General features: G+C 43.0%; 1 long non-coding RNA gene across 2 annotated transcripts in view; it reads right to left on the bottom strand.

Moving 5' to 3' along the window:
• LOC108177469 (uncharacterized) overlaps positions 1-22,118 on the bottom strand; it is a 251,378-nt gene that overhangs the window by 185,564 nt on the left and 43,696 nt on the right. Inside the window, exon 3 of one of the 2 annotated variants that reach the window (XR_016233774.1) lies at positions 19,519-20,758. The exons of the other annotated variant lie outside the window; for it this stretch is intronic. This is a non-coding gene — a long non-coding RNA (uncharacterized LOC108177469). Of the gene's footprint in view, positions 1-19,518; positions 20,759-22,118 lie in introns of those variants that run through there. 2 annotated transcript variants of the gene reach the window in all.

The raw sequence follows: 22,118 nt of genomic DNA, 5'->3' as shown, positions 1-22,118 counted from the left end.
GATTAGAAGACTGAGATGAGTCACTCAAAAATTTGCAAATCCAGTTAGAGCATCTGTCAGTGCTCTAACAATATCAGTTATATATCAGAAAAATCAAAAGACCATAGATCATACAGAAACTTCTATTAGTGCAGAGAATATTTTCATCATATCTGAAATTTCACCCAATTTTTAAGATTATGAAAGCCCTTGAAATTACTTGGCTTATTACATTTTAGTAACAGACTACTTGCATGTTTTAATCTTTAACTTTGAAAAATGTGTAAAAGAGAAGCTATCTAAAAGCATTCATTTTCCATGATCAAATAACTGGATTTGGTTCTGGTCTACCTAGAGTTCTCAACAAGATGGTGATTGACATTGTTTCTCTTTCTGAGCCCTTATTGAGACCTACTGACTGTTTTACTAAAAAAAAAAAAAAAAAAAACAAAACACCCACACCCTCAGAAGGATTCCATTCCATTCCTTAGCGGTGTTTGGACAAGGGGGACACAGTGCCATTGGCAACCAGCAGGATGTTAGAAAAAATAAAAATAAAAGGCATATATTGTTTAATAGAGATCAGCTGCTGAATAGACACTTATCAGAACGTGTCTTTGTTCCCAAGGCTGGGAAGATTGGCCACAGATTCATAAGGCAACAACACAAGCAGGGTCACACAGATGAAAAGCGCATGAAGAATTGCCCAGAAACCCAGGCAGCCAGGATGAGAGCCACCTCAGAGTGACAGTGCGTAAGAATGATATCCCAGCAGCTCTCCAGCTTTGGGAGATGCCAAGCCCTTGGGACAACAAGGGTCAAAGCTCCAGGGCTGCCAACAGACACAGAACTGTCGCTATTTAAAGTAAGCCTGGAAGAAAGAGTTTGCTACTGTGCCTTGATTGTTTTTAAGGGCTTTTGTACCAATCTGCATTAACTGGGCTCCTGTGTTTCCCAGTGACCCAAATACCTGACGTACTGTTCACCCCTGGGGACCCTTCCCATCCCATCAAGGGCAAGAACAAATTTGGTTGATTCTGCTGCATAGAGAGCTTGGTAATTAAATAGCAGATTGTGTCTCCCTCACAAGGCACATACTGGGGCCGGCGCCGCGGCTCACTAGGCTAATCCTCCGCCTGCGGTGCCGGCACACCGGGTTCTAGTTCCGGTCGGGGCACCGGATTCTGTCCCGGTTGCCCCTCTTCCAGGCCAGCCTTCTGCTGTGGCCAGGGAGTGCAGTGGAGGATGGCCCAAGTGCTTGGACCCTGTACCCCATGGGAGACCAGGATAGGTACCTGGCTCCTGCCTACAGATCAATGTGTGCTGGTCATCCAACTCCCTGACAATTCCCTACCTTGGCATCAGCTCAGAAAGCAGGAATTCCAACTGTGTCCTTCTTTGAAACTTACTCAGCCTCTCTTTTCCATTTTTTTAAGAACACAAAGTAAGCAGGAGGCAAATTTTGCTAGAGTTTCAAAAAGCAACTCTCAAAAGGTAGGTAAACAAAGTGACCTATTTATTCAGAGAAACAACAATGGAAATATGAAAAGAATAACACTGGATATATGAGTTTTCAGAGTCATGTAGTAGAAGCGTAACTAAATATGCAGCTTGCATTCTCTATTTAAATTCTAAAACCTCCCAAAGATACTGGAATTAGAATTTCAGTTCTCCAGCAGATGGAAGATTTTTACTCTCTGTCTATAACTCTTCTTCTCAAATAAATAAATAAAATGCTTAAGAAAAAAAAAAGAACTTTATATTCCTAAGCTTGAACGGTAAGGTCACAATTTACAAAATGACGCTATGCATTCAACTCTCTTAGAGAAAGTGGGTCCCCCACTTTTGGGGCTCTTACCAAAGCAGCTCTGCTGTAGTGGCTTAGGGCTCCACGTGGTTATGATATTCTCAGAACGAAGGACCAAGTAGTCCCGATGACACTTTGAAAGATTCCATAAAGTCAAAGTGTTTCAAAGCCAACACTTCAACTGCTAAACCATTCCCTCTGTTTAAAAGAAGCGATTATTTGATTGGCAATGGGGGTGGAGAGAAAGCCTTCTGCAGTAACACACATGGGCACATCATCTCTGTGATTACATATGAAAGAGGATGGGATCTGGGGAAAACCTCCTGATTCATTCAGACACACAAACCATCCCAAGGAGGGGGATACCCCATTTTCTCTTGAACTCTAGTAGGAAATTTCCCATGCCATAATTGTATTTGTTATACTACAATGATCAAAGTCAATAAATTCTTCCATCCATCCCTATTCAGGGAAACCATATGGCATTACTAGGAGAATCACATGTAATGCTGGTTTGTCGTTATACATGATTAAATACCCATGGGGGAAGGGAGCACTGGGGAGACCAAAAGCATGAATTCCAAGAGACACGTGGAGTTACATTCTACTTCTGCAAGATTTACAGAAAACATACTGCAATATAGTCATAAAAGGAAAAGATGATGAGTTCCAAAAAAAAAAAAAAATTCCTCTCAGCAGCTGTGTGCGCAGAAATCATTTAGGTCCTCATTGTAAGATAAAGGGTTCTGGGAGGCAGATTGTCCACACTGAAGTGCACTGATTATCACAGAGGGTCCCAGTATCTACTACTCTGCTTTGTTTCAAGAAAATTATCACCAAATAGTGAAAAACAAGGAGGTAGGATTTTCTTGCCTTTTCGATTGGTGAAAATTAAAAAAGCTGGATAATTCCCAGAATCAATAGTAATATGAGGAAACAGGTCCTGTGATTAAGTTTCTGGAAATGCAATTTGATTATATTCAGCAAGCTTTTAATTTGCATAAACAGTGGCCCCACAGGCCCATGACTAGGAATTTATCTTAAGAAGAAAAGATAGAAATAAAAATATATGCCCACAAGTATCCATTGTTACAATTTTTTTTCTAGCAAAACACAGATGAAATCTGAAATATCCCATAGTACAGGGAGGGCTAAATGGCTAAGCATCTAGTAAGAAGAAAGAATAAGATACATCCACATGTTTAGTTTCAAGACTTTTTTAGATGTGATAGAATATATAAATCCACCTATGTGAAAGGAAAAGACAAATTGTAAAGCATAGATATCCCTAATGAATATTTGTTTATATGTAGAAATCTGGAAATTTACATAAATTGTTTTCAGTAATATGCCACTGCAAAACAGAAATTTGAATGGGGAAAGAACTTTTACTTTACATTTCATACTCTTATGCTCTGTTTGACTTTTTTCTTTTAAAATAAGTGTGTGAATTTATAATCTTTAAAGCTAAGTTATAAAACATCATTTTCTTTTTACCTGATCAGTCTTTATTAAAGTCCCATTTGTTTGGTTTGTTGTTTTTTGTTTTTTGTTTTTTTTTTTTTTGACAGGCAGAGTGGACAGCGAGAGAAAGAGACAGAGAGAAAGGTCTTCCTTTTGCTGTTGGTTCACCCTCCAATGGCCGCCACTGCAGCCGGCGCACCGCGCTGATCCGATGGCAGGAGCCAGGAGCCAGGTGCTTTTCCTGGTCTCCCATGGGGTGCAGGGCCCAAGCACCTGGGCCATCCTCCACTGCACTCCCTGGCCATAGCAGAAGGCTGGCCTGGAAGAGGGGCAACCGGGACAGAATCCGGCGCCCCGACCAGGACTAGAACCCGGTGTGCCGGCGCCGCAAGGTGGAGGATTAGCCTATTGAGCCATGGCACCGGCTAGTCCCATTTGTTTACAATAGAATTCACTAATTTTAATGAATAATTTAATGAGTTATAGCAAATACATGCAGTCATGTAACCACCATCATAATCATTATATAAAATATTTCCATCACCCCTAAAACTTGATGAAAACCACTCATCTACATTCTCTAGTTTTGCCTTTTCTGGAATTTCACATCATTGTAGAAAATGGAATTTTGTACCTGGCATGGTTCACTTAGTACAACACTTTTAAAATTCATCTATGTTCGGGGCTGGCACTCTGGTGCAGTAGTTTAATCCTCCACCTGCGGTGACAGCATCCCATATGGGAGCTGGTTCTAGTCCAGGCTGCTCCTCTTCCGATCCGGCTCTCAGCTATGGCCTGGGACAGCAGTGGAAGATGGCCTAAGTCCCTGGGCCCCTGCACCCGCGTGGGAGACCCAGAAGAAGCTCCTTGCTCCTGATATCAGATAGGCACAGTTCCGGCTGTTGCAGCCATTTGGGGAGTGAACCAACGAGCAGAAGACCTTTCTGTCTTTCTCTCTCACTGTCTGTAACTCTACCTCTCAAATAAATAAATAAATAAATAAAATTCATTTATGTTCTTCAATGTGTCAATATCTTCTTCCGTTTTACTGCTGAATTCTTCCGTTTTACTGCTGAATAGTATTCCATCGTGTGGATATATCACAATTTTTCATCCATTCACCAACAAATGGACATTTGTATTCATTACAATTGCTAATCTTTATAAATATGTAGCTACTCTTAGTTCAAGTACAAGTCTCATTTTTCTTGGATAACTGGAGTGGAATTGCTATTAAAACTGTTACACTTCATTTTTTCTCTCTAATCATTCATTTCTAGTCTATTCTTTATTATTTCCATCCTCTGCTTAATATGGGTTTCTTTATTTTTTTTAAGACTTATTTTATTTATTTACAAGGCAGAGTTAAAGAGAGAGGAAGAGACAGAGATAGATCGTACATCCTCTGGTTCACTCCCCAAATGGCCATAGTGGCCAGAGCTGGACCAGGCCAAAGCCAGGACAAAGAGCTTTATCCAGGTCTTCCTATGGGTACAGGGACCTGAGGACTTGGGTCATCCTCCATTGCATTCCCAGGCACATTAGCAGGAAACTGGATCAGAAGTAGAATAGCTGAGAAATGAACCAGCATCCTTAAGGGATTCCATCAGTGTAGGAGGCACTTAACCCATTGGCCCACAACACCAGCCTCTTAATTTGTCTCCTTTTTATAGTTTCCTAAGGTGGATATAATTATTACTTTAAATTTCCTTCTAATGACTGCTTTCACTGCATTCCTCCTCTTTTATGTTGTATTCTCAATTTTACTTAGTTCTAAATAACTTCGCATTTTCTTTGTAATTTTTTTTCTTTGGCCCATTTTTTCACTTTTTTATTTTTAAATATTTGGAGATTTCATGAGTAGCTGTCTTTCTGCTATTGATTCCTAATTTAAAATTGTGGGGCTGGCACTGTGGTGTAGCAGGTAAAGGTACCGCCGGCCGTGCCGGCATTCCATATGGGAGCTGGTTCATGTCCCAGCTGCTCTTCTTCTGATCCAGTTCTCTGCTATGGCCTGGGAAAGCAGTAGGAGATTGCCCAAGTACTTGGGCCCCTGCATGCACATTAGAAAGACCCAGAAGAAGCTCCTGGCTCCTGGCTTCGGATCAGAACAGCTCAGCTCTGGCTGTTGTGGTCATTTGGAGCGTGAATCAGCAGATGGAAGACCTTTCTCTGTCTCTCCATCTCTCTGTAACTCTACCTCTCAAATAAATAAATATTTTTAAAAACTGTTGTGATTAGAGGACATATGTGGAGTCTTCAAAAAGTGTATGGAAAACACATTTTATGAAAAAACACATGGATTTCAAAATCTTGCATCAGAATATTTTAATTCAATTTTCTACAAGCTTTTTGAAATACTCTTGTACTTTGTAAGTCAGTCTTTTAAAATGTATTGAAACTTGGTTTATGGTCCAGAGTATGGTCCACCTTGATAAATGTTCCATGTAGAATTGAGAATAATATTTATTCTACTGTTGTTTTATAAATGTCATTTAAGTCCACTGGGATGCTAAGGTTGTTTAGTCTCTTTCTCTTTAGTCTTCTTTCTTTTACTGATTTTTCTATCTATTTATTTTATCAACAAAGTAGGCTGTTAAAATCTCCAGCCATGTGAGCTGTCTAGTTCTCTCATTTCTATTAGACTTCATCTATTCTGAAACCACTGTACTAGATGCATTAACATTAGGCTTGTTAGGTTTTCTTAATGAATTTACCATTTCATCATTCAAAAATGTCCCTATTTATTCCTGTCTGTGCCTTATTCTGAAGTCTACTTTGATGTTAACAAAGAATATTTGCATAGAATATGATTTACAGACCTTTAATCTTTATACTTAAAGTTATTTTCTTATAGATAGCATGTGTTTGAATCTTGTTTTTTTTTTTTTATCCATTATAACAATCTTTGACCTTTCATTGATGTATTTGCACAGTGCAGCATGGTAATCACCAGCCACATGAGAAACTGAAACAGTAGTACAAATTGCAATGTACTTTAAATATAAAAGTCACATTAGATTTTTTTTTTTTTTTGACAGGCAGAGTGGACAGTGAGAGAAAGAGACAGAGAGAAAGGTCCTCCTTTTGCCACCCTCCAATGGCCGCCACGGCCGGCGCGCTGCGGCTGGCGCACCGCGCTGATCCGATGGCAGGAGCCAGGTACTTATCCTGGTCTCCCATGCGGGTGCAGGCCCCAAGCACTTGGGCCATCCTCCACTGCACTCCCTGGCCACAGCAGAAGGCTGGCCTGGAAGAGGGGCAACCGGGACAGAATCCGGCGCCCCAACCTGGACTAGAACCCGGTGTGCCGGCCCCGCAAGGCGGAGGATTAGCCTAGTGAGCCGAGGCGCCGGCCCACATTAGATTTTGAAGACTTAGTACTAGATATAAAAGGAAGGAAACATTTCATTACTAATTTTGATATTGATAGGTACTGAAGCAATATTCTTTACAGTGGAATCTTAGGAAACTCTTAAAGTATATGTTTCAAACACATTTAAAGAGACAGAAGGGGTGGGTATTTGACACAGTGGTTAAGATGCTCCTTGGGATATCCACACCCATATTGGATTGTATTGGTTCAAGTCCCAGCTCTACTTCATATTCCAGTTTCCTAGAAGGCACTCTGGGAGGAAGCAGATGATGACTTAAATACTTGGGTCCCTACCACCCACTTGGGAGGTACAACTTGTGTTCCTGGCTATTGGTTTTGGTCTAGCCCAGCCCTAGCATTTGGTGAGTGAGCCAACAGAATAAAGATCTCTCTCTCTCAACCTCTCTCTCTCTTTTTCCCTCTCTCTCTCCCTCCCCCTGTCTCTCTACCTTTCAAATAAATAAATTAATAAAAATTTTATAGGCTAGAGCTGTGTCACAGTGGGCTAAACCTCTGCCTGTGGTGCCAGCATCCCATATGAGTGCCAGTTCTAGTCCTGGCTGCTCCTCTTCCAATCCAGCTCTCTGCTATGGCCTGAGAAAGCAGTAGAAGATGGCTCAAGGACTTTGTCCCACTGCATTTCATAGTTATTTTTTTTTCTACTAAATACTTTTGAAAACTTCTCTTTATTACTAGTTCTGAGTAGTTTTGATGTTATAATAACATGCCTTGGTATGAGTGTCATCATATTTCTTCTTGAGATTCACAGAGCTTCTGAGATCTACAGATTTATAGTTTTCACCATTTTTTTTTCATATCCAGAGATGGTTATATTAAGTATTCATTGTATCATCCCCTTGTTAGGGAGTCCAGTTACAGCTATATTAGATGGCTTGATATTGTCTCACATTATGTCTCTTTGGTGACTACAGCTTTGTTCATTTTTTTCATCATAGTACTTTCTATCTCATTCTCTATAGACTTGTATTATGTCTTTGAATTCACTGTTTCTTTTGCATGTCTAAAATGTTGTTAGTTATTTCCACTGAATTTGTCAGTTCTAATTTTATATCTTTCAACTCTAGAAGATTCACTGCAGTATTTTTATGTTTTTCATTTGTTTCCTCATTGTATCCATGTTGCTCTTTACTTTTTTAAACACATGGAGTATATTTATAAAAGCTGCTTTACCATCGTTATCGTCTAGGTCTACCTTCTGGATTTTTTAAGTTTACTCTTAGTGACTTAATTTTCTTCTTCTTAAGGGTAACCTTTTCTTTGCTTCTTTGAATGTCTAATAATTTTTTTCTTGTATACCAGACTTAGAAAATACTGTGTTTTTGTTGTTGGATTTGGCTGTCTTCTTTAATTATAAGAAAGTTTTTTGAAGGAATTGGTTAGCTATTGTGAATCTGTTTCATTTGTCAGTGTTTGCTTTTTAAAATGTGCTTGAGTAAATCCAAGGCAGATTTTAATCTATAGTTAATTTGTCCCTTTCTAATTTATTTATCTGAGAGACAAAAAGAGAAAACAGACAATGAGTTCCCATCTGCTGGTTCACTCCCCAAATATCTACAGCAGCCCCTGGCTGGGGCTAAGCCCAGAAGCTGGGAACTCAATTTATGTCTCCTATCTGGGTAGCAAGAATCCAATTTATTTGAGCCATCATCGCTACCTCCCAGGGTGTGCATTAGCCAGAACTTGGAGTCAGGAGTAGAGATAGGCATCAAACCCAAACACTAGGGCTGGCGCCGCGGCTCACTAGGCTAATCCTCCGCCTAGCGGCGCCGGCACACCGGGTTCTAGTCCCGGTCAGGGCGCCGGATTCTGTCCCGGTTGCCCCTCTTCCAGGCCAGCCTTCTGCTGTGGCCAGGGAGTGCAGTGGAGGATGGCCCAGGTGCTTGGGCCCTGCACCCCATGGGAGACCAGGAAAAGCACCTGGCTCCTGGCTCCTGCCATCGGATCAGCGCAGTGTGCCGGCCGCAGCGCGGCGGCCATTGGAGGGTGATCCAACGGCAAAGGAAGACCTTTCTCTCTGTCTCTCTCTCTCGCTGTCCACTCTGCCTGTCAAAAAAAAAACAAAACAAAACAAAACAAAACAAAACAAAAAAACCCAAACACTACAAAATGGGACATGAGTGTGTTAACTGCTAGGCCAAACATTTGCCCCCTCTAAGGACTTTGTCTTTTTTTTTTTTTTTTTTTTTTTTTTGACAGGCAGAGTTAGACAGTGAGAGAGAGAGAGAGGCAGAAAGGTCTTCCTTTTGCCTTGGTTCACCCCACAATGGCCACTGCGGCCGGCCGCCGTAGCCGGCGCACTGCACTGATCCAAAGCCAGGAGCCAGGTGCTTCTGGTCTCCCATGCGGGTGCAGGCCCCAAGCACTTGGGCCATCCTCCACTGCACTCCCGGGCCACAGTAGAGAGCTAGACTGGAAGAGGAGCAACTGGGACAGAATCTGGTGCCCTGACCGGGACTAGAACCCGGTGTGCCGGCGCCGCAGGTGGAGGATTAGCCTATTGAGCCACGGTGCTGGCCAAATTTTTTTTTTAAGATTTATTTATTTGAAAGGCAGAATGACACAGAAAAAGAGGAGAAGAGAGAAACAGAGACAGAGACAGAAACAGAGAGAGAACCTTCTTCTGGTTCACTACCCAAATGCCTGCAGCAGCCAGGTTTGAGCCAGGCCAAAGCCAGGAACCAAGAACTCCATCTGGTCTCCCACATGGGTGGCAAGAATCCAAGTACCTAAGATATTATCCACTGCCTTCGCAGATGCATAAGTGCATTCACAGGAAGCTGGATAAGAAGCAGAAGACCTGAGACTTCAACTGGCACTCTTATATGGGATTCGGGTGTCCAAGTAGTGGCTTAATCTTCTGTGTCACGATACCCACTCCAAAAGACTTTATGTAGAGCTGGTGCTGTGGTGTAGTGGGTAAAGCTACCATCTGCAGTGCCAGCAACCCATGTGGGCACCAGTTCAAGTCCTGGCTGCTCCACTTCTGATCCAGCTCTCTGTTATGTCCTGGGAAAGCAGAAGATGGCCCAAGTCCTTGGGCCCCTGCACCCACATGGGAAGACCTAGAAGAAGCTCCAGACTCTTGGCTTCAGATCGGCCCAGGTCTGGCTGTTGTGGCCATTTGGGGAGTGAACCAGTGGATGGAAGACCTCTCTCTTTCTCTGCCTCTCTGTAACTCTGCTTTTCAAATAAATAAATAAATCTTTTTTTAAATAAAAGACTTTATGTAATGACTTATAATAGGAGATCTTTCCCCTCTGGTTTCTGGGAACATGGGCTGAGTCTCACTAAGCTCCATAGGTTGTTCTACCTCCTCTTGCTGGTTCTCTCCCAGGAAAGAATAATTTTCTCATATCCACGCTCAGAAAATTATTTCATCAAACACTGAGGAACCCCTCTACAAATCTCTGAAATTCTCTATTTATAACTCCTACTTTTCTGGTATTTTGCTCTGGAAATTCGAGTCATTCTGACCTCCCTAATGTGTAAACTCCACTTACCTAATTCAGCAAATCATCCAGGCTGCACTTCAGCTCCCTTTTCTCTTATATGCTGGAAATGCTCATCAGCAGTCCACTATGGGAATCATGGGTCACTCCTCTTTTATCTCTTTTGTTCAGGGATCTCACTCCTGAGCTGCCTGTTGACTGCTTGGAAACTATTTCTTCACACATTTGCTTGGGTTTTCCATGATTCAATAATGGTCCATACAAAGACTTACAATTTATAAATAATAGGAATGCAAAATATAGATAACAGCAAAACTGCTTTACTGTTTACAAGACCTCAGAATCTTAGGTTGTCCCCTGGTCATCTTTCTAATACTCCATTATAATATCTTACAATTCTTTGAAAGACAATAAATCAGTATAAAAACTTTCAGGAGAGAAATTTTTAAAAAGACTTATTTATTTATTTATTTACTTGAAACACAGAGCTACAGAGGCAGAAGGGGGGTGGAGGGAGGGAGAAGGAAGGAGAGAAAGAGAGAGAGAGAGAGACTCTTCTAAATGCTGGTTCACTCCCCAAATGGCCGCCATGGCCAAGGCTGAGCCAGGCTGAAGCCTGGAACCAGGAGCTTCTTTTGGGTCTCCCATGTATGTTCAGGGGCCCAAGGACTTGGGCCATCTTCTGCTGCTTTCCCAGGCACATTAGATGGCAGCTGGATCAGAAGTGTAGCAGCTAGTACTCAAATTGGCTTCTGTATGGAATGCCAACACTGTAGACAGAGGCTTAACCTTCTATGCCACAGTACTGGCCCCAAGGAGAGAATATTTTTATAATGTTTGTCCACCCCACATCTCACTATAATTCTAGATAAAGCCAATATCTATAGACAACTGCTACAATTTTCAATTTTCACAACTCATTATTTTGTGCTTACCCTGTCAGATCTATTCTCTGTGCTCCTTGACTCCTTTCTGTCCTCCAGATCAGTTTAATCAACAGAAGGCTTTAGCAGAAGATGAAGGGTGGGAGGAGACAGTGATCCCATCCCCACAGGGGCTTTTCAAGCCAAGGTTTTGGCAATTGCTACATTTATCTGGATGTGGCCAGAGATCCTAGGAGCAGTCCCCTTCTCTGGCTACAACAGGTGCCAGTACTAATAACACCACTTGATCTCCTTGGCTCTTGAGCTGCTGGGTGAAAGTGGTGTGGCTTTCTATCATTGCTCTTTCCTGGGTATATCACTATCCCTTGTTTTAGAATCTGTATCATTCCAATTTTAGTATATGTGCTGGCAAAGTGAACGCTTACTTTGGATTCTGTCTGATCTTACCCATACCTTTTATTAAATGCTCTTCAGTCAGTTCTTTAGTGAGCCATTTGTTTCCCACTGGGGAATTCAACAACCCAAAACCCACCCTAGAAATACTCTCCTCTGCAGTTATTTTCTTTCTTTTTTTTTTTTTAAGACATAGAGAGAGAGACAGAGAGAAAGGTCTTCCTTCCATTGGTTCACCCCAAAATGGCTGCTACAGCCAGCATGCTGCACCGATCCAAAGCCAGGAGCCAGGTGCCCCCTCCTGGTCTCCCACATGGGTGCAGGGCCCAAGGACCTGGGCCATGCTCCACTGACTTCCCGGGCCACAGCAGGGAGCTGGACTGGAAGAGGAGCAACCAGGACAGAACCGGCACCCCAACCGGGACTAGAACCCAGAGTACCGGCACCACAGGCGGAGGATTAGCCTAGTGAGCCGCAGCCGGTCTCCTCTACAGTTATAAATTCAACATTGCAGTCTCTGACCACAGCTTCAATTCTTCCAGTTATCTCCTATGTGATTCTTAATCTGATTGTTCTTTTTCAAATCCCTTGACCTCCCTCTCCTGCTTCATCCAATCTCTCTGAAACTTCACCTACTCTTATGTACTCCCTTTGTAATAGTTCCTTCTATTTACAACAGTTCTGACTTCTCAACTCAATGATCAAGACTTTAAAAAATTCTGGACCCTTCTTTATAAAATGAAGAGTTAGATAACATAATGGCATGGTACCCGCTGCCTGGTGATTTACCTTGGCAGTGAAAAGAGAAGCTATTAAGTATTATACCAGGCAACAGTGCCCCTTAGGAAATGGGCATGAGAACACTCATGTCTAAGTCATCTTCTGGCTCTAACATGCTATGATTATGTTACACATGTTAACACCAGAAAACAGATCTCAGTGTTCTCCAGAGCCAACTGACAACGGTATGCTGACTACGGTATGTTCTGCTTAGGAAACTCAAAAAAACACTTGGACAAAACAAAGAAAATAATAATAAATCAAAGATGGAGGGGTGTGGAGGGCTGTAAAACATGGGAACAGAGGAGGGCATAGTGGAGCAGCAGTTAATACGTCAATGCGAACCCCGTATCCCTCATCAGAGTACCTGATTTGAGCCCTGCTCCCCACTAATGTGCACTCTGGGAGGCAACTGATAATGGTTTGAGTATTGAGTCCCTGCCACCTACCTGGGAGAGCAAGATCGAGTTCCAGGCTCCTTGCTTTGGCCTGACCCAGCATGACTTTTGCAGGCATTTGGGGAGTAAATCAGCAGATGTAAGATCTCTCCTTCCCTCTTTGCCTTTCACATAAAATGAAGATAAATTTTAAATTTTTTAAAGTACAGACAGTGCAGAAATAAAATATTCCCAAATACATGTTTCCTTCCAATTACCAGGCTCGCTAGAAATTGCCCCACAAGGAAAGACTGCTTTTTCTAACAAGTAAGTAGAAGTGAATTCACAGAACAATCTACTCATTTGAGCATAAATGGAAAACCCAGTGTGCTTGCCTTCCTGTCCTTTCACTTGCATTTTTAGTTTTCAGTTTCAAGCCACACAGAAGCTGATGCTCTGCCCTATGTGCTGCCTCCTACCCTGCAACAAAAAGGCTCCTCTGACTGAATAGGCATGGTCGCCATGGTAGCTGGGGGTCATAAACTCCTGAGCTGTGGGTCTTGGCACAATTCCATGCATTATCTGCATCCTGGTGCAAATCAGTCCCTTTATCTAATTAGTAGCCTTACAAACAGCCACCTGCCCCAGAGCTTAACCATTAAAGATGCAATATGGGCTGAATAGCTTGAGACAAGGGGTGAGGATAACAGAAAACTGAAAGCTGATCTTAGGGAGGCCCTGTCTCTCCTGGCTACCGACACCTGCAAGCCCTGGCCCACCCACAGAGCAGGAGTTCTAAAGGAGGCTGAGACGAATGCATCTGTCTTCCTTTTTCCACTTGCCTTGGGTGTCTCCTACCCACTGGCCTGCCAGAAGACCTGCGTGGGTGTTCCTGCTTGGGTATCCAGCTGTTCTGCTCCTCCGAGCTTCCTACCTGAAATGTCTAGCCCTGTCTGTCTGTCTCTCTTTCTCTCTGGGATCCACCAACTGCCCTTGCTTGCTGTAATCCATACCTTTGTCTGGATACATCAGAACAAGAATCATCTCTGATTCTCTCAAAGAGTGGATCCTTTCTAACTTTAGATGCTAATGACACTGTATTCCAGACTCCTATGATACAGATATTTCTCAGATTCATCTCTTTTCCTTCTAATAAAGAATTCTAAGAAAAAACAAAATTACTTATAGTCAATTTTCACTCTGCAGAAGCAATACCTTCCAACATTCATTTCATGGATAAAAATAATTCTAAATATAAAGACATTGTAACCAATATATTCTGATAGTATACAATATGGAAAATCTGCCTTTGCAGACTGACTTGGATTCCAGAAATAATAGCAAGTGTTGGCTGTGGTGTTGGGCAGAAGTAGGAGAGGATTCCAGCTTCAGTGTCACTGTTGATGCCATGGCGCCACCTTTGAGGGCTTCCACGTCTGATGAAAGCCGAAGAGGACTCAAGTACAGCATATCAACCACAAGCTTCTGGAATTAAAACTTACTGAAACCTCACCCAATTTTCTCCTTTATGCTGGGGAATATTTGTTCCATATGTGCAGAGAACAAGTTCATGTCTCACTATAATTTTATTGTCATATTGTGATTTTGAAATATCCTGGTTGTTTTAATGTATAATAAATTCTGAGAATATATGTCTAATAGAAGTAATTCAATTAGGAAATAATTATTCTTACTATTCTGGCAATAGTCAAGCATGAAAACACAGGGAAAAAATATTTAGAGGTAAAAAATCTTTACTAAATCTTCTCTTTTTTAAAAAGATTTATTTATGGGGCTTAGGTTAAGCCACCACTTGCAGTGCTAGCATCCATACGGGTGCCAGTTAGAGTCCCAGCTGCTCCACTTCCGATCCAGCTCCCTGCTAATGTGCCTAGGAAAGCAGGGGAAGATGGCCCAAGTCCTTGGGCCTTTGAACTCATGTGGGAGATCTGGATAAGGCTCCTGGCTCCTGGCTTCAGCCTGGTCCAGCACTGGCCATTGTAGCCATCTGAACCAGTGGATGGAAGATCTCTCTCCTTGTCTTTCTCTATATCTCTGCCTTTCTAATAAATAAATATTTTAAAAATGTTTTGAAAGATTTATTTATGGAGCCAACACTGTGGCACAGCACTGCTGCCTGCAGTGTCCTAGCTACTGTACTTCCAATCCAGCTCTCTGTTAGTGTACCTGGGAAAGCAGCAACAGATGGCCCATGTACTTGGGCTTCTATACCCACGTGGTGGGAGATCTGGTAGAAGAACCTGGCTCCTGGCTTCAGCCTGGCTCAGCCCTAGCTGTTGCAGCCATTCGGGAAGTGAACAAGCCATTCTGCCTTTCAAATAAATAAATAGGCAGAGTAGCAGAGAAAGAGGCAAGAAAAACAGAGATATCTTCCATCTGCTGGTTCACTCCCCAAAATGCCTGCAATGACCAGTGCTGGGCCAGGTCAAAGCCAGGATCTAGGAACTCCATCTGGATTTCCCATATGTGTAGCAGGAATCCAAGTATTTGAACCATCATATGCTACCACACAGATGCATTAGCAGGGGGTTGCATCCAAAGCAGACTAGACAGAATTTCTTTCTTTTCCTTTTTTTTTTCTTAAGATTAATTTATTTATTTGGAAGTCAGAGTTACAGGGAGAGAATGAGAGGCAGAGAGAGAGAGCGGTCTTCCATCCTTTGGTTCACTCCTCAATCGGCCTCAACAGCCAGAGCTGGGCTGATCTGAAACCAGGAGCCGAGAGCTTCCTCTGGGTCTCTCACACACATGCAGGGGCCCAAGGACTTGGGCCATCCTCTACTGCTTTCCCAGGCCATGGCAGAGAGCTGGACTGGAAACAGATCAGCCCGGACTAGAACCGGTGCCCATATGGGATGCTGGCACTGCAGGTGGTGGTCCTACCCTCTACACCACAGTGCTGACCCCTAGCCAGGATTTCAACCAGCACTCTGATACAGGATGTAGGCATTCCAAGTGAAGACTTAACCCACTGAACTACCTCATTAAGTCTGTTCTTCTATTCTTTTGTTACTTAGCATCAGATTAGTCACTCCCATTTGAAATACAGAGCTACAGGGTTTCTCACACTTTCCCAGCTACACCATTCCAGAAGCTAGCAGATCTGACTGAGACAGGTGTCTTGAGATTCAGATATAGCCTCTTTCCTTGATGCTTCCATTATTCTTTATTAATTTATATTTTTCAGTAAAAGACTTTCAGGCTCTCTAAAAAGAAGTCTATTTTTAGAATATGTGCAGAGGCTGGGACTGCGGCTCACTGGGCTAATCCTCCGCCTGCGGCGCTAGCACCCTGGGTTCTAGTCCCAGTTGGGGCACCGGATTCTGTCCCAGTTGCTCCTCTTCCAGTCCAGCTCTCTGCTGTGGCCTGGGAAGGCAATGGAGGATGGCCCAAGTGCTTGGGCCCTGCACCCACATGGGAGACCAGGAAGAAGCTTCTGGTTCCTGGCTTCGGATCAGCGCAGCGTGCCAGCCGTAGCAGCCATTTGGAGGGTGAACCAACAGAAGGAAGACCTTTCTCTCTGTCTCTCTCTCTCTCTCACTATCTGTGACTCTGCCTGTCAAAAAAAATAAATAAATAAATAAAAAGAATATGTGTAAGCAGAAATGAGTCAGGCCTACATCCCCTTCCTGCCCACTGTGACTACCCACTCCAATCCAGGAGCCACCAGGTTAAATAGCTGTAACCTGGACCAGAGCCCAGAAACCATTTATTAGTTTTCTTTTGAGAAAGGGAAGAACCTAAAACTCAACAACAAGAGCTGTCTTTGGGAAAATTTCCACGGTTCTTCTCCAACCCTTTTGGGTAGGGGTCATGCTCTAATCACCTTTGTACTCAACCCAGATTGAAATATTTCTCTGTGAGTTTTTCTTATGGCCCTTTCTAACAATTCTTATCTAGTGTTCAACTTCAGTACTTGAGGCAATGTCTGACACCTAAGTACCTTCTCAGGGTGTGATTTCTTAGAGATTTTAAGATACTACTGCTATCTTAAAATTGCTACTCCACACTGCTGAGCCTATAAAAAGAATGAAAGTGTGGGGGCTGACGCTGTGGCACAGTAGGCTAATCCTCCACCTGCAGTGCCAGCATACCGTATCGGTGCCAGTTCATGTCCCTGCTGTTCCTCTTCCAATCCAGTTCTCTGGTCTGGGCTGGGAAAGCAGTAGAATATAGCCCAAGTGCTTGGGCCCCTGCACCTATGTGGGAGATCCAGAAGAAGCTCCTGGTTCCTGGCTTTGGATCAGCCCAGCTCTGGCTGTTGCAGCCATTTAGGGAGTGAACCAGTGGGTGGAAGATCTCTCTCTCTCTCTCTCCTTGTCTCTCTCTCTGTCTCTCAAATAAATAAATAAATCTTAAAAAAAAAAAGTGTGCAATGGTCTCTTCCTTGTTTAGGAGGTATGAAAAATAATTAAGTTCTAAGGCTTTTGAGAAGAAGAAAATTAGCATTAATATTCCCAGTAATCTCTATTCATATTAACCATATTATCATCAATTAATGAGTGAAAACAGTGTTTGGGCTTCAAACAACAAGAAGGATATATTTGCTGATATTGTGACTCTAACAGCTATGGAAAATAAACATCTCCCCTACAACTATGATGTTGAAAAGATACCAAGTTTGAAACTTGTTGAGTCATTCAGAGGAAGTTGTTTGAGCCTAGAATGCATTGTTCAGAAACACCGGAGACAACCTGTGACCATTTAGGTGGACTTGCGGATGTAGCTTTTGACTTCAAGATAACCTTCCAAACTTGACAAATCTATCACAAGGAAGAGTAAGGCAGGTTCTACAGTGACTGGTCTTCCTCCGCAAATCCCGCAGTGGGCACCGTAGAATGGAGAGGAATGCAAAGGAGGTCTGTGGTTTGGAATTGGCCCAAGCCAAACTGAATGTTTCTAAACATACATTAAACTCTAAGCAAAGAGCACCACGATCCTGAGCTTGAATAAAGGGAGAACCCTTTAGCCATCTGAAGTCACAGGGTCTGTGAGCTATTTCAGGGAGAAGGCAGACAACTAGGGGTTACTTGCACTTAAGTTGTGTCCATCCAAACCCACATAAAACTTCCTGATGAACAGAAATCTGTGATCATGTTCTATTCATCATCCCATATTGAGTGTGCAAAGTCCTGAGCAACTTGGCTTTGAGAGCACTAGCTGGACCCATAAGGCCAACCACATCTGCTTGGAGGAAAGTCTCAGGGAACAGATATGTAAGATCCAGGATTGGAAGATGGTGAGAATCCAAAGCTGAGCAATTGGTCACAATTCTTTCTGAGGAACTGCCTTACAGAGACATCTTGGCCTGCTGGGTGCCATTCTTGGCAGAAATTTGGGCAGAGGGAGACAGGAGGATGCAGATGAAGATAGCTGCTTGCTCAAACCTGCCACATCTCCCTCATTATGGAATGACTAAGAAAACAGACGTTGACATCCTCCTCACTCACCAGTTTCTAACTGCTTTGCTTCATCCCTCAAAAAACTGTGTGTGCTGGGGCCGGCTCTGTGGTGGAGCAGGTAAAGCTACCGCCTGCAGTGCCAGCATCCCATATGCATGCCAGTTCAAGTTCTGGCTGCTCCACTTTTGATCCAGCTCTCTGCTGTGGCCTAGGAAAGCAGTGGAAGATGGCCCAAGTCCTGGGCCCCTGCACCCACGTGGGAAACCCGGAGGAAGCTCCTGGCTCCTGGCTTCAGATCGGCCCAGATCTGGCCGTTGTGGCCACTTGGGGAGTGAACCAATGAATAGAAGACCCCCCCAATCTTCCTCTGCCTTAAAAAAAATGTGTGTGGGAGAATCATCTACCCTCACATGTTGATTAGTCTCTTAAAGACTATTCTCTGGTGACTGTGTTGATTCATTTATTTGCATTCTAGGAATTTGAAACTTAAGATGTTTTACATAGAAAATTTAAAATAGAGCATAAACAGCTTTAATTACCAGTGTTTTGGTCTCTGTTTAAACTAGCTGTGTGAATATGAGCAACTGAATTCATTTCTCTATGTCAAATCTTCCCATCTTATAAATGAGGTCACATGTTTCTAAGAGTACTCTGGCTTGATAATTAATTATAAGCTTCTCTGTCTCCAGGAATGAATTTTACAGATGGCATGTGTAAGTCAAGTAGAAAGCATTTTGCAGAATAGTCAACAATAGTAAAGATGGTATCAGGAGATAAATGTCAACAAGAATTTGCTGCTCTTTTCAAGTTGTCCTGGAAGAATTTACCAAAGAATGGGACATTTGAATGTGTAAGAATGCCTGCTGAGCTGAAGGATGCACACTTCCTAGACATGATTTTCAGCTAAGGAAATAAAACTTAGGGATGGAATAGAAGCCCTAAAGACATTTTTGCTAGAGAGGAGCAAGTGTAGTTAGCAAGGATGAGCTAGACTAAAGAAAGCACATAAGCAGCAGAGAGCTAAACAGCTTTGGAATGGAGAACACAGACATATTTGAGAAGACATGGCATGGTCAGAATGAATGATGGAAAAAGAAGACACAGCCCACCATTGGCTTGTGGCCAATGGTAAAGGACGATGGTGGTCACCAATGATGTTGAAGAGGGTAGTAATAATTAACTATTACTAAGTATTGCAATTTACTGAACACTTACTAAGTTGCAGAACCCTTTGCTAGAAAATGTCTAAATATCTTGTCTATTTTCTAGAACCCTCTTCAAAATATATTGTCATATTCATCATAAATAAACTAAGTCAGGAAAAGTGACTTGCTCTGGTCTGTCTGTGCTATTTTCCCAATCCTCCATGGCTGCTTGTCCTGGAATAAGAAAGCCCCTCAACTGGGGCCTGGGCAATCCAGAATTATTAAGAAAGAAAAATAGTCACAGGTAACCATGGATAGCACAGGCGGCATTATTTCTCCTTGAGCAAAGGAACTGTACCCTTTACTTAACCCAAATTCTGGCACCCTATGATAGACACAGAGATGAGTCAGATTCCCCCTTCAATGAAGGACTCACAGCCCAGCTGCTAGGAGTGCAGTCAACTTCCAGCTTCCAGTCTGTTCCAACACATTGGCCTCAGCTATAGGCATGTAAGTGTCCCACCTGAGGTCACACCAGCATTCAGTAACTAAGGAAAGAGTGGGGTCAGGGCAAGGTGAAGGACAAAGACCTGAAGATGATCAGGGACAACCCTGGTGGGCAATTCTGACTCCAGAGCTCCCTACCAAGTGGGCCAGGTCTTGTCAGTCACGATTTGCAATTTAACTTCTCCCTTGGATCAACCGGGCTTCCACACTTTCCTTTTCACAGGGGTCAATCCCTAATAATCATTTTCTACTCCCTATTCCATCTCAGTGGCTGCTTCTTGCTATGACACAGCCATTATGTTATTAATGTTTGGATGGATTAAAGCAGTGTGAATTAAGGAGGGTTTTGAAAGATTTCTTTCTCAAAAAAAAAAAAAAGAATGTGCATTGTCACATTTAGTCACCACTGAAAGTCTGTAATTAGAGGCTTATTGTTTTATGTTAATACTTCTGCTCTTGTAAGTAGCCCTGAGGTAAAACGTATGTTAAATTTTTAATATTTATTTATTCATTTATTTATTTGAAAGGTAGATTTAGAGAGATAGAAAGAGAGAGAGAGACTAATCTTCCAACCACTGGTTCACTCCGCAAATAGCCACAATGGTTGGGGCTGGGTCAGGTCAAAGCTAGCAGCCAAGAGCTCCATCCAGGTCTCCATGTGGATAGCATGGACTTGGGCCATGTTCCACTGCTTTCCAAGGAGCATTAGCAGGGAGCTGGATTGGAAGTGGAACTGGCACTCATACAGGATAGCAGCATCACAGGTGGCAGCTTAACACACTGAACCACAATGCCTGGCATGTTAAATTTATTAGACACTTATACTCCAGTAAAGAAAAGTCATAAGGCCGGTGCCGCAGCTCGGTGGGCTAGTCTTCCGTCTGCAGCGCCGGCACGCTGGGTTCTGGTCCCAGTCAGGGCACCGGATTCTGTCCCGGTTGCTCCTCTTCCTGTCCAGCTCTCTGCTGTGGCCCGGGAGTGCAGTGGAGGATGGCCCAAGTGCTTGGGCCCTGCACCCGCATGGGAGACCGGGAGAAGCACCTGGCTCCTGGCTTCGGATCAGCACGGTGCGTCTGCCGCGGCGGCCATTGGGGGGTGAACCAGCGGCAGGGGAAGACCTTTCTCTCTGTCTCTCTCTCACTGTCCACTCTACCTGTCAAAAAAATAAATAAATAAAAATTTTAAAAATTTAAAAAAAGGAAAGTCATAAAAAAGTAAAGAAAGTCCTGAAAATGGTGTTATGGTGAAGTAGGTTAATCTATGCTTGAAATGCCCACATCTCATATCAGAGTGCCAGCTCAAGTCTCCTCTCGGCTAATCACATCCAGGAAGGCAGTATGTAATGGCTCAAATTACTGGAGTATCTGTCACCCACACTGGGGACCTAGATAGAGGTCCAGGCCTCCTCTCTTCAGCCTAGCCCAGACCTGACTGCTGCAGGCATTTGGGGAGTAAACTAGTAGATAGAAGACTCTCTCTCTCTTTCAAATAAATAAAAAAAAATTTTAAAAAAGAAACATCTGAACTCATCCTAATAGGAAGAAAAAGAGAAAAGGCATTAGAGTGCTAATCAAAGAGCAACAAGAACAAATTGCCTGGATTCAGTTCTGGTTCTACTTTTTGCTAACTGTGCGCCCTGAATAAATCAGTTGAACTTTGTGTCTGTCTCTATCTACACCTGTAAAATAGAAGCAGTAACTCTGTCTTAAAGGGCTATTCTTAAAATTAAATAAATTAAAATATGTACATGTTTAAACTAGTGAATGCCATGAAGTAAAGCACTCAATAACTATTAACTATTTCTATTACTAAATTCGCACTTTTGCTATTGAATAGGCCTACCCACTTCTGGATGTTAAATATCAAGTTATCATTGATGGGAGAACATAGAAAATGTGACCAAAATAGGATTATACAATACCATAAATAACACAGGTTTATTTAATATTTTTCCATCTCATTCACCTCCAATCCACGTTGGGAAATAGACTCACATACATGTATTTCCATCACTTGAACTAACCATATTGTTTTTGTTTGTTTGTTTGTTTGTTTTTTGACAGGCAGAGTGGATAGTGAGAGAGAGAGACAGAGAGAAAGGTCTTCCTTTTGCCATTGGTTCACCCTCCAAAGGCTGCCCAGGCCGACGCACTGTGGCCAGCACACCATGCTGATCCGATGGCAGGAGCCAGGTACTTATCCTGGTCTCTCATGGGGTACAGGGCCCAAGCACTTGGGCCATCCTCCACTGCACTCCCTGGCCACAGCAGAGAGCTGGCCTGGAAGCAGGGCAACCGGGACAGAATCCGGCGCCCCGACCGGGACTAGAACCCGTTGTGCTGGCGCCGCAAGGCGGAGGATTAGCCTAGTGAGCCGTGGCACCGGCCACCATATTGTTTTATAATCACCTGTCCTTGTGTCTATTATCACTCTCACTCCACCCTGTGAGATCATCAGGGGAAAGATATTATGTCTTATTCACCTTTGTGTTCCCTTCCATCCATCCATTTATC

The sequence above is a fragment of the Oryctolagus cuniculus genome, chromosome 5, assembly GCF_051225735.1.
Source record: "Oryctolagus cuniculus isolate XC-2025 breed Fujian yellow rabbit chromosome 5, ASM5122573v1, whole genome shotgun sequence".
NCBI lineage: Eukaryota > Metazoa > Chordata > Mammalia > Lagomorpha > Leporidae > Oryctolagus > Oryctolagus cuniculus.
The sequence above is the reverse complement of the archived record's forward strand: the minus strand, read 5'-3'. Positions and strand labels throughout refer to the sequence as shown.